This window comes from Neopelma chrysocephalum, unplaced genomic scaffold (assembly GCF_003984885.1).
Source record: "Neopelma chrysocephalum unplaced genomic scaffold, ASM398488v2 Primary Assembly neopelma1_164, whole genome shotgun sequence".
NCBI classification, from domain to species: Eukaryota; Metazoa; Chordata; class Aves; order Passeriformes; family Pipridae; genus Neopelma; species Neopelma chrysocephalum.
The window spans coordinates 300,993-313,032 of record NW_020897826.1 but is presented as its reverse complement, the minus strand read 5'-3'; the positions used below and the strand labels follow the sequence as shown (position 1 = coordinate 313,032).

Here is a 12,040-nt window from a genome sequence, read left to right as displayed (position 1 = left end):
GGCCTCCCCACCCTCACAGGGAAGAATTTCTTTCCAATATCCCATCTAACCCTGCCCTCTGGCACTGGGAAGCCATTCCTCCTTGTCCTGTCCCTCCCTCCCTTGTCCCAAGTCCCTCTCCAGCTCTCCTGGAGCCCCTTTAGGCCCTGGAAGGGGCTCTCAGGTCTCCCTGGAGCCTTCTCTCCTCCAGGTGAACCCCCCCAGCTCTCCCAGCCTGGCTCCAGCTCCATATCCATGAAGTTGACTCCAATTTAACAGGGCTCTGTAACTTGAAGAGCCCAAAGATTCCTCCCTTGGAGGCATGTGAGGCTCTTCCCTGGTAAGGCTGGGCTGTGACAGCCCATCCCAACAGTCGGGGCTGACGCAGCAATGAGGCATCGCCCTGGAATGTCTTGGATGGGACCTGCAGGGGAGGTTTCTGTGACGAATCAAAGGCACAGAATAATCAACCCCCACCTTTGGTCCCAGACAATCTCTGCTCTGCCTCTCCCAAGAAACCACTGTGAGCACCTTGGGGCAGAGACCAGACCCAGAGCACCCAGGATAAGAGATTATCAGGACAATTTTGGGCTTCCTGGCACTGCAACGGCTCAAAAATTCACTTTTTTTAAACTGATATTAGATAATGAGTCTAAAACAAGCCATTTCTACTCAGTGCTTCTACCTTGGTAAGATTAAATGATGAACTGACTCCAAATTTCAGGAGTCAGGTAAAGCTCTGGTAACACACAATTTATTAATGGTTAAAAAATTTACTGCACTTTTTATCTAAAACGAAGTTGGTTTTGGGGTTTTTTTATTTGTTTGTTTTGCTTTTTTAAAGAATTTTTAAGTTTTGAGCAGGATCTCTGAGTCCACTTAAGAATTGGACTCGATGATCCTTGTGGGTCCCTTAATATTCTGTGATTCTACACCGGGGAGAATGAAACTGTGGAAAACAGCAGTGATTAAAATAAAAAAGCACTTTTGCTGCTCCAGGATAATTTGAAGCATGAATTATCTGGTTTACAACTCCTCACCTTAAACAATTACCTCTAATGGTGGCAGCACACAAGACAATACTCTGAAATTCAAATAAGTCCATTTATTAACACAACAAGCAGCAGTTCTACCCATCTGAGTGCTTCCTGCCTGCCAGGGAATATTCATAGAACCACAAAATCATGGAATGGTTTGGGTTGGAAGGGAACTTAAAGCCCATCTTGTCCCACCCCCTGCCATGGGCAAGGGCACCTTCCACTAGCCCAGGTTGCTCCAAGCCCCGTCCAACCTGACCTCAAACAATTCTGTGGAGCATGGGGAGCCAGCAGACAAGCCCCAGGTTCTCCTAAGGAATTCTGTGGAGGATATTTCTTTTTCCTGACAGGTGCAAGTCTTCTAAGAATGGTTCATATCTGTCACATTAAGAAGAATAAATATTTGCTAGGAAGAAGGAAGCTCTGAAGACCAGCTCAGTGAGCAGGAGCCATCATTTCTCTTATTATTTGTACCTATTAAAGAAAAATTTCCTCCAATGACTGGTCATTTGAGGTCATGAATATTTGAAAAGATCTGCATTTCATCTCCTTTGGGGAGATGGGTGGAGAGGGTTTGAACAGCACATGAAATTGTTTAAATGCAAAGGCTGACATAAATTAGACAGAACCAGTCCATGTGCACTTATTCACATCTCCCCCCACATTTCACAGCCCAGAGATGAATTTCAAGGGGTTTTTTTGACTGTGCCTCCCAGACAGCTCAGGGGAGCAGAAGGAGGAAGATCTCCTTGCACAGAGCAGGGAGGTGACAGTGCTGACATTGTGGATGACGTTGTGTACCCACTGCACACGGGGAGCTTGGTCTTATCTCTGAACTCACTTCCTCCCAGATTTCTGCTCCCCCTTATCTCTGCACAAACTCTTTACTGCCCGAACAAGAGCACAGTCTGGGTGACAGAAAATGAGAGACTGTTTGTCAGAAAGGCCTCAGATCTGGCTGAACTGACTGGAATATCCAGCTCTGTGCAGAATCCATCCGTCATGATGGATGCTCTCCATGAACATCCCTCACCTCCACCTCATCCCCCACCTCCAGCTGCCTCTTCCTGCTCCCCTGCTCCAGTAGTAGCCTGGGCTCATGGAATCCTGGAATATCCTGAGTGGGAAGGGACCCACAAGGACCATCCAGTCCAACTCCTGGCCCTGCACAGACACCCCAACAATCCCACCCCGTCCCTCAGAGCGTTGTCCAAACGCTCCTGGAGCTCTGGCAGCCTTGGGGCCGTGCCCACTGCCCTGGGGAGCCTGGGCAGTGCCCCAGCACCCTCTGGGGGAAGAACCTTTCCCTGAGATCCATCCCAACCCCCCTGGCACAGCTCCAGCCCTTCCCTGGCTCCTGTCCCTGGTCCCAGAGCAGAGCTCAGTCCCTGCCCCTCTGCCTCCCCTCGGGAGGAGCTGCAGCCCCTGAGGAGTCTTTCCCGGACACTGGTGAAACCCCGTCCCACCACAGTCACAAGGTGATGGAGACAGGAATGCCCTTTCCATTCAGAGTTCCTGTTCCTGTGCCTCGTTAACCAGCCCACAGCCTCATTCATACACCGAGTAAAGGCCAATTAACAAATCTCCTAATTGTGAAACTGTCCATTAGCAGCCAGTAAAACCCTCTGAACACATCCTAGGAACCATCAGCACCGAGCCAACACACAATCATCAGGTCTTGGAGAAAGCCAAGCAGGGAACGGAAAAAGGATTACAGAATCATGGAATCACATAACAGTTTGAGTTGCAAGGACCTTAAAGATCATCTCATTCCACCCCCTGCCATGGGCAGGGACACCTCCCACTAGACCATCCAGCCTGGCCTTGGACACTTCCAGGGATGGGGCAGCCACATCTTCTCTGGGCAACCTGTGCCAGGGCCTCCCCACCCTCACAGCCAAGAATTTCTTCCCAATATCCCATCTAAACCTGTTCTCTTCCAGTTTAAAACCATCCCCTTTCATGTGAAGCCTTTTCACATGAGCTGATGCTCCACTACATCAGCATCTCCTCCTGTGAGCAACAAAACATGGGAAATCCTCTGTGCAAAAGCCATCACCAGATGCCAGATGCCCAGGTCAGACTGTGCCATTCCAGAAGACATGTATCCACCATAAATAACCTTCCCAAATCAAATGAACAGAGTAACTTCCACCAGTGTTGCAGTGAGGCCATCACTGTGTTGTGCTGCCGGGTGTCTATACTTGATAATAATAAAAATTAAATGTTCGGTGCCCTGGTTTCTCTAAAAAAACTCCTTATAAAGTGTCCCACTCTGTCCCTGCTCAGCTGCACAAAGGTAAGGTCACTGCAGGGGTTTTACCTGTCAGTGTGAAGCTCCTTCTCAAACCCACAGGACTCCCAGCATCCCAGGGGTGAGGAGAATGGAATAACTGATATAATTCCCTGAACAGGGTGAATGTTTGAACAGCTCGTGTTAAGCCAGAAATTCTCCAGAACAGTTCTAGGGTTGTCATGGTGCCAATGGGATCTTAAGCTGATACCAAAGAACAGTCTGACAATGACTAACCAGGTGGTGTTGAGGAAATTGCTAATTCTGCTGAGGTTGTTTGCCCATAATCATTCCACCCCTGCCTTTCCCCTTCTCTTCTCTTCCCCTGATGTCTCTTGTCAGTCTTAACTAGTGACATCTCCAAAAGAAGCATCCTTAATTACAGGCTCCATTCAGCAGAACCCCTTTGCCTTGTGTTAACCTCAAAGAACCACCAACCATGTAACCCCAGAGAAATTCCTGAATTACTGGTGATTCCCTGCACAGATTCAGCATTGATTTCATCCACCTGCTTCCAAATGAGTTGGAAACAGCTTTGGAGACAGAACCATCTCTCTCCATATCCAGATTCAGTTGTGCTCTGTGGAGTTCAAGGGTTCACTCATCCACAACCTGCCTGCAAATGGGATGCACGTGGGTTTGCAGCATGTGGCTGCTGGAGCATGGACAAGAGAAAATGTGGACTCCAAAGCTGCTTGGGAGAGAAGTAAATCCAGCCAGGAACCCCTTTTCTAGAAAGGATGAGGAAAATCTAATTTCATATGAAAACAGAATCACAGAATGGTTTGGGTTGGAAGGACTTTAAATCCCATCCAGTTCCCACCCTCTGCCATGGGCAGGGACACCTTCCACCAGCCCAGGTTGCTCCAAGCCTCATCCAACCTGGCCTTGGACACTTCCAGGGATGGGGCAGCCACAGCTGCTCTGGGCAACCTGTGCCAGGGCCTCATCATCTTCACAGGGAAGAATTCCTTCCCAATATCCAACCTAAATTTCCCATCTTTCAGTTTGAAGCCATTTCCCCTTGTCCTGTCACTCCAGTTCCTGATGAACAGCCCCCCTCTGGCTTCTTGTAGCCCCTTCAGACACTGGAAGGTGCGGTGAGGTCGGGCACAACCTTGTGTTCTCCAGGCTGAACAGCCCCAACTTCCTCAGCCTGTCAAACATCTCCATGTGTGTGTGACACCCAGAGCCACTTGGTCACCAGGAGAGGAGGCAGCAGGACTGGACACAGATCTGCCCCCCAAACCTGGAGGTTGCTGCCACATCTCCGGTACACCTCAAATCCTTTCCTAGGGGGCAGCTGAGCAGAGAATCAGGCAGGACAACCACCAAAGAGCAGGTGCTGGTCCCCATGGAGAGAGGCTGCTACACAGTGGCATCCACAGAAGCCTTTTGTCTCTGTTTTGCTTTATTTCTGGTCATATTCCACATTTTCTTTGTAAGGATGAGATTTTGTAAGAACCAGCGAGGCCCTGAAGATGTCAGAGCATGAAGCCACCCTGTCACAGGAGACAGGGACGTGTCTCAAAGTGCTGCTCTTTGTCAGAGCCTACACACAGGTACCTGCTGGTGTTTGTCCTCACACACATACCCAGACATTACTCACTTGAAGCCAGAGAAAAACTACCTCAAACAGAAAAAAAATGAACCTGGATGGTCAGAATATGCATCAGTGAACTAAATGGTGCACCAGGGAGGACTCTGCAGTCAATGTAGTTATTACTTCTGTCAGCTTCCTGATGGAGACACCAAGGATTTCCTTCAGATTTGGGACAAGAAAACAAAGAATTTGATTTTTTTTTTTTAAATTTTCTTCACATAAAAGTCATCTTTGGTGCAGCATTCCGTGATCTGTTTGACAGCAATTGAAATGTTCAGTCACTAATCTCTTGCAAAGCTTCCTCACTAGAATACATTCGTGATGCTGAGACTTCTTTGGCATTTATAATCTCAGGAAAAGGAATTCTTAATAGAAATCTAACTTAGGAAAAAAAACAAGCTTATCAATTGCCTTTAAATGACTTTTCAAATGCCTTCATTTGGCATTGCTGCTGCTCTTCACTCCTGTGTAACACCAGGAGTACCTGAGGGAATGGCAACACTCTTAGGGACAGGGTGGGATTGTTGGGGTGTCCTGGGTAGGGCCAGGGGTTGGGCTGATGATCCCTGTGGGTCCCTTCCAACTCAGGATATTCTGGGATTCTACGATTCTGTGACCAGATCACCAAACCACAACAGTTTATAAAGTTCTGCTTGTGAAACCTCTGTTACCATTGCAATTTAAAACACATCTCATAACTTTACTGCTGGACAGACACTGCCCAACCCCTGTAGTGACATAAGTGAGCAGGAATATCATTGGAGGAGGAAAATTTTGGCATTCACTGACATGAAATCACATGTCTATACATAACTATGTATTGTTTTAACAAGTCAGCTCAATTAAAGACACAAAGTTTTCTAGGCCTTCTGAAATGCAGAAATCGCCATCTTTCATAAAACATCACCCAAAGCTGAAGGTAGGCTTGTTTTTTTCTCTTTTCCTCCCTAACTAGAAATAAATTGTGTATTAATGTGCCTTGAAATCATTTCCTCTGTGCTTTGTGTGTTAAGAGATTATCTGCAGGTAGAGCCATAAAGAAAGGATCCCTCTTTGCTCATTGTGTTAAGGGGTCTGTGGTTTGTGCTGAAGGAATATTTTGCCATTTATTTCTGTATTTATGGATAATTAGTCCATAAGCTGCTCGGACAGAAACAGCCCAAAACGCAAAAACCGGGACAGGAGAAAACCAGCACGTTCTTGGACAATAAGGTGGATTTGTGAGTGTTTAAACAAAGGAATAAAGGACTCCCAGTGCAAACAACACCAAACACCGAGCCTCAAAGCTCAGATTAAAGCAAGAAACCTTCCCTTTGTGCCAAATATCAGGAGCACAATCCCAGATCACACAGGAGAGTCCCAGTGCTTTCTCTACCATGGCAAGCCCTGGCACGTCGGGCTCCAGCTGGCTGGGCTCCAGCCCTGAGCTGTGCTGGCATTTGTTCCGAGGGAGGGGAAGAAGGGAAAAACAAAAACTTGGTTTAAATATAACTCGGCAGCAGAAACTTTGGCTGAGCAGGCGAGCAGCGAGACCCGCCTGTTGAATCAGCCCCGCGGTGACTCCGCAGGACGCTTTTAGCTCCGGGAGTGCTAAAACTGAGCGAGGGAAATCTGCTGGAATATGCTAAAGCAGCTCTGTTTACAGGCCTGTATTAACAGGGAAAGCATGTTGTGATTAGACAGAGCAGCTGTCGATGCTCCGAGGTGTTACAAGCAGGAGACTATTTAAAGACAATGGCTGGCGCCGTCTATTCTGCTGTCGTGGGGCTGGGAAAGGCTGCACTTGTGAGCCACCCTGCTTTTATGGCAGCCCTGAAGTTGTTTCGTGGCAGAAAGGTGACTTTTAGTTAATAAATACTCTCAGCTGGAGGATTTCCCCCAACAGGGGAACACACGTCAGCAGTTGATGGCATTGGAGGCGCTGGTTCCTCGTGTTTTCAATAGTTACAGAATCCCAAAATGGTTTAGGTTGGAAGTGACCTTAAAGCCAATCCAGTCCCACGCCCTGCCATGGGCAGGGACACCTTCCACTGGACCAGGTTGCTCCAAGGCCCATCCAACCTGGCCTTGGACACTCCCAGGGATGTGGCTGATTGTGTTTACACACACAAAAGGACACACAAAGTGTATTTCTGATGTACCTCCACACATATAACACATGATTTAACAGCAACTCTCTCTAGATTATGTGCAGCCTGAAGTCTTAGATGGGCAACCCCATCCCTCCCTCCCAGCTCTGCTGTGGGGACTCAGCGGTGCCAAGTCCTTTGATGAAGGGGGGTCTCCATTTATAGGCCAAATCTACAAATTCATATGCCCAACCTACAAATGCCTCTTTTGAGAGGGCAGATCTGATGCTGAGAGTGAATTTGCTGCACTGGCCTCCTGTGTGTTGCCTGCAGATCTCAGCCTCTCCCTGGGTGCTGTAGCACACCACTGGCTCTTCCATAGGGAACAGAGTTGGCACACAGGGCCCCAGGACAGGGACACTGTGAGAGGAATTCATGAGATGCAAATGGCACAGCAGGGAAATGCAAAGCAGGGACAGTCTGTGGGAGTCCCAGTGAAGTCTGAAGGACCTGGCTCTGACATTCTTCCCTGGCAGCAGATGCTCTTATCACCATCCACAAATGCACTGGGATCGCTCCCAGTTTGCAGGAAGCAAGCAGGGACAAAGAAATTCCAGCTGTCAACTCCTCACTTGTGTCTGGGCTTTCACTCTCCAGGCCAAGATCCTATTGTTACCTGAGAACCCAGATTCCAAGGAAAAAGATGAGTATTTCCAAGAGTATTTCCAAACCTCAGGGCTACAGGAGCAGCTTTGAGAACATGAGCCCCAAAGGCTTAGAACAACAAATGCCCACAGCTGTATAACCCTAAGGCAAACGCAACACATCTCAGAAAATTCCAAATTTCCTATCCCTTGGAACAGCAACATTGAGGGGTAAAAAAACAGCTGGATGTGTTGTTTTTTTAAAACATCAACTAAGATTTTCAAAATTAAACTGTCAGGTAACCAACACCCACAGCTTGGCCCTACAAAGTCCTACAAGGTCCTACCTTGGGGGTTTTTCCTCACCTGACTCCAGCCATCCAGGGATCAAACTTTGTTCATCCCAAACTCCCTCAGCAGATACAGTCAGAGGTTGATTCAACCCATCCTGAGCAAGGTAGCCATGAAAGAGCCTCCCCAAATGCCTCCCTTTCTACTAAACCTTTCCCTTTAAAATAAAACCTGAGACTGAATTAGTCCTGAACTGACTAAAGCAAACTCAGATTGAAAACTGAAACAAGCAGAGGCAGAGAAGGAAGCCCAGGAGCTTAAGGTCGGTATTTTGAGCCTGATTTCTTTCTTTTTCTAAGTCAGCTGTTAGTCTCTATTCTCAAATGATTGGTAACCGAGATAGCGTTGAAAAGTTGAGAAGCAGATGAAAAAAGCCTCCACTGAATGACTCCAGAGCTGAGCTCTCAGTTTAACCTACCACTTAAACCCTTTAAAGGTTTAAAGATCTTTCAAGTGCAAAAAGGTAAAGTAAATTTAATAATATTTAATAAAATTATGATTAATTCCACTTTTTAATTAGTAAGACTCATTTCTTTCAATAGCAAAACCCAAATAGAGGCTTTGGAGCGGTATCTAAGCAGAAAGAATGGAAAGATTTAATCAGACAGCGGGAACTCAAGCTGGAAATAGGCACGTCCACAAAATCCCACTCTACCAGGAGATGGATCTTGATTCACAACATACTTTATTCAAAACAAATAGGAGAAACCGAGTCAAGAATAGACGGCAACAGACGCTTAAAAATAGGTCTCGCCGCGATTTTCTATCGCTCCTAAAACCAACAGGGAGGCGAGCGCCGGGATCCCCCGGGCTCCGGCGAACTCCGGGGATGAGCTGGAGTTGAAACCACCCCCGGGAAGAGGAGGAGCGGCCGGGGAGGGGGGACTGGGACAGAGAGGGGGACGGGGACAGCACAGAAGGGGGGGACAGGGATGGGGGGAGACGGGGACAGCAAGGAAAGGGACAGGGATAAAGGAGGAGACAGGGACAGCACGGAGAGGGGGGACAGGGATAGAGAGAGGGACAGGCACAGCGGGGGGGGACAGGGGACAGAGACAGAGGGGGAGACGGGGACAGAGCGGGGGACGGGGACAGAGGAGGGGACAAGGACAGCAAGAGGGAGATGGGGACAACACGGATGGGGTATAGGGACAGAGGGGGGGACAGCGAGGACAGAGACAGGGGGCAGAGACAGCACGGAGGGGGGACAGGGACATCACGGAGGGATCCAGCTCCCAGCACAGCCCCGAGGCTGCCCCGTGCCCCCCTCACGACCCTCACTGGGCACTCCTGGACTCGCAGCTCCGCCGGAGCCGGGTCGGACTCCCAAGCGGCCGCGCTGCCAGGATCGGAGAGTTACGGGAAGCGCAGGGGCCGCTTCTTTTCCCCCCCTCCCCATCCCCGGGCGGGCGGTTCCCGTTCCCGTCCCCGGCCCCGGGCGGGGCCGCGCCGCGGGCGGTGCCCCGGGGGCACCGGGAGGACACCCGCGGCGGGAGCGGGGGGGGTGGGGTGCTCAGCGTTGCCGCCTCCACCGCTTCCCAACTTCCCGGGGAAGGGGGGGAAGCCGCGGGTCCGCGCATCCCGCACCGGGACGGGGGGGGGGGGGGCCCAGCGCCGCACCGACTCCCGACACCGACCCACCCACGCCATCACAGGGGCGGCCCCCGCTCACCTGAAGTCGGCGCCGGGTGCCGCGGGCTGCGCTGGGCTCCGGCCGCCGGGGCCGCGCGTTGCCGCCGTTGGCAAGTAACAGTCTCCAGGGCTACGGTCACTATGGCGCCGGGCGCCGGGTCTCGAGGCAACTGTTGCTACCCCGGCCCCCCGCGCGTCACCGCCCGGCCCCGCCCCTCGAGGGGGAGTGGCAGGGCCGTACCCCGCCGGCTATTGGCGCAGCGCCTGTCAGTCACTCGGGAAGGCGGGACGAAGCGCTGACGGGCCAATAGAGAAAGGGAAGGGGCGGAGCCGGGAGTTGGCGCGCGCGGTTTGGCGCCTCACGCGCGGGGCGGGGCCCCGGCGCGTGACGCGTGAGGGGGGCGGGGCGGGGCCAAAGCGAACTTGGATAATTCTCAATAAATCGCCCCCAAAACAAAAAAAGAATAAAAAAGTTGATTTCCTTCCCCCGGCTGTTAAATATTAAGAAGTGGTTTCCGCGGTTGCCGCCTGGTTTCTCCCTCCCCCCTTCCCGCCCGCCGCGCGCTCCCCGTGACATCAAAGCGTTGTCATGGCGACGGGCTGTGACGTCACCGACAACAAACAGCGACCGGGGGGTGTCGTGGTTTTGGGGCGAATTGGGGGAATATAGGTGAATCGGTGCAATAACCTCCTGCTGCCCGGCGCCCTCGGATGAGGCTCCCGGAGTTTGGGGGGATGTGGTGAATGGGGGGGAGCAGCATCACCCTCATGACACGACATTATCTGTTTAATGGCAAATCTACTGCGTCCAACTCTGGGTCCTCTGCATCAGAAGGACGTGGAGCTGCTGGAGCGAGTCCAAAGAGGCCACGGAGCTGCTCCAAGGGCTGGAGCCCCTTTGCCATGGAGAGAAACTGGGAGAGCTGGGAGTGTTCACCTGGAGGAGAGAAGGCTCCAGGGAGACCTGAGAGCCCCTTCCAGTGACTAAAGGGGCTCCAGGAGAGCTGGAGAGGGACTGGGGACAAGGGATGGAGGGACAGGACAAGGGGAAACAGCTTCCCAATGGAAAAGTGGAGATTTAGGTGGGATATTGGGAAGGAATTCTTGGCTGTGAGGGTGGGGAGGCGCTGGCACAGGTTGCCCAGAGAAGCTGTGGCTGCCCCATCCCTGGGAGTGTCCAAGGCCAGGTTGGATGATGCTCCACTCCCCACTTCCCATCCTGGTTTATGTTGTCAGCAAAGGCTGCACAGTGAAACCCAATAAGTCACTCTCAATTCTCATCCATGTTTTTTTGAAGGCAGATGCTGCCAAGGAAAGCAGAATTTTTTATAAAGCTTTAAGAAATACCTTGGGTTTTGGGGTGTTTATGGGGTTTTCCCCTCAGTCAAACCCAGTAGAATCACCATGAGCACTTTTCAATTGCTCTGAAAAAAAATCCTCATCCGGAATTTCACAATTTCCAGAATCACCTTATTGACATGCAATAAAAAGCTTTTATGATGTATTTTTTCTGTAATGTTTTCTGAAAAGTATGTCCCAGCCTAAGCCAAGGAAGTGTGTGGAATCTGTACCCATGGAGACTCCAATAACACAGCTCGCTCCAAACGCCGCAGGATTATTAGTTTTCTTACCTAACACATCGGGAAAGGAGTTACTGGAAAAGGAAGAGAAGGAGAGAAAGTGCCTGAGTGAGGCAATTTAAACTGGAGAGACTGGACTTGCTGGTTAAATGTGGTCTATCTGCAGATTTAGGGTTGATATTCCTGCTTTTGATAAATTACCATGAGAGTTACAGTGGAAAAATTCATGGAGTTTTTGAGAAGCCCCAAAGAGAAATAACTTGCCTTCTTAGTGCATTGTAAATACTTAAACCATAGATATTTAAAATTGTCAACTTTTAGGTGATGGTGTAATGTGTAATAAACTAAAATAGAAAATAGAGATGGGATAGTTCATGAGAAGTCATCTAATACACATAAACATCCACCTTCACCACAGGAAACTGAGAGCAGAGTAATATATTTTCCTTAACAGCTCCTTCTGATGTGTTCGAAGGTTGTTCTCATTCCCTCAATCTCTTGTTTTCTAAATTAAGCAATCCTCTGGTTTTCCTGCCAGAAAAATCCAGGCTTTTCCTAAGAAACACTGTATAAATAGTTATTTTTGATCCTGCACTACTGTGGTCACTTATTCCTGCTTAAATGTACATTGTGTTTGGCCATGTTGAATTGCATCATGTTGATTTTGAGTCATCACTTGAATTTGCCAAGAGCTTAATGAAATCCTTCAGAGGTGCCTGCAATCCCCTTTAGTATCACCTACAAACTGTTGTTTCAGGTCTGTTATCAATTTAATTTTTAGGGCATGATTCCCCACTGAAAGGCATCTGTACCTCTGGAAAAGAAATGTAAAATAAATTTGGATGTGCTCTT

The 12,040-nt window shown here is 49.7% G+C and overlaps 1 protein-coding gene across 5 annotated transcripts in view; it reads right to left on the bottom strand.

Annotated features, from left to right (window-relative positions):
- RFX2 (regulatory factor X2) overlaps positions 1–9,733 on the bottom strand; it is a 64,766-nt gene extending 55,033 nt beyond the window's left edge. For 4 of the 5 annotated variants that reach the window (XM_027701603.1, XM_027701606.1, XM_027701607.1 and 1 more), the window contains exon 1: positions 9,649–9,733. The gene's annotated coding sequence lies outside the window, so the exon portion shown is untranslated. The remainder of the gene's footprint in view (positions 1–9,648) is intronic. The other variant, XM_027701604.1, reaches the window with a different exon arrangement.
- Between the last annotated feature and the right edge of the window lie 2,307 nt (positions 9,734–12,040).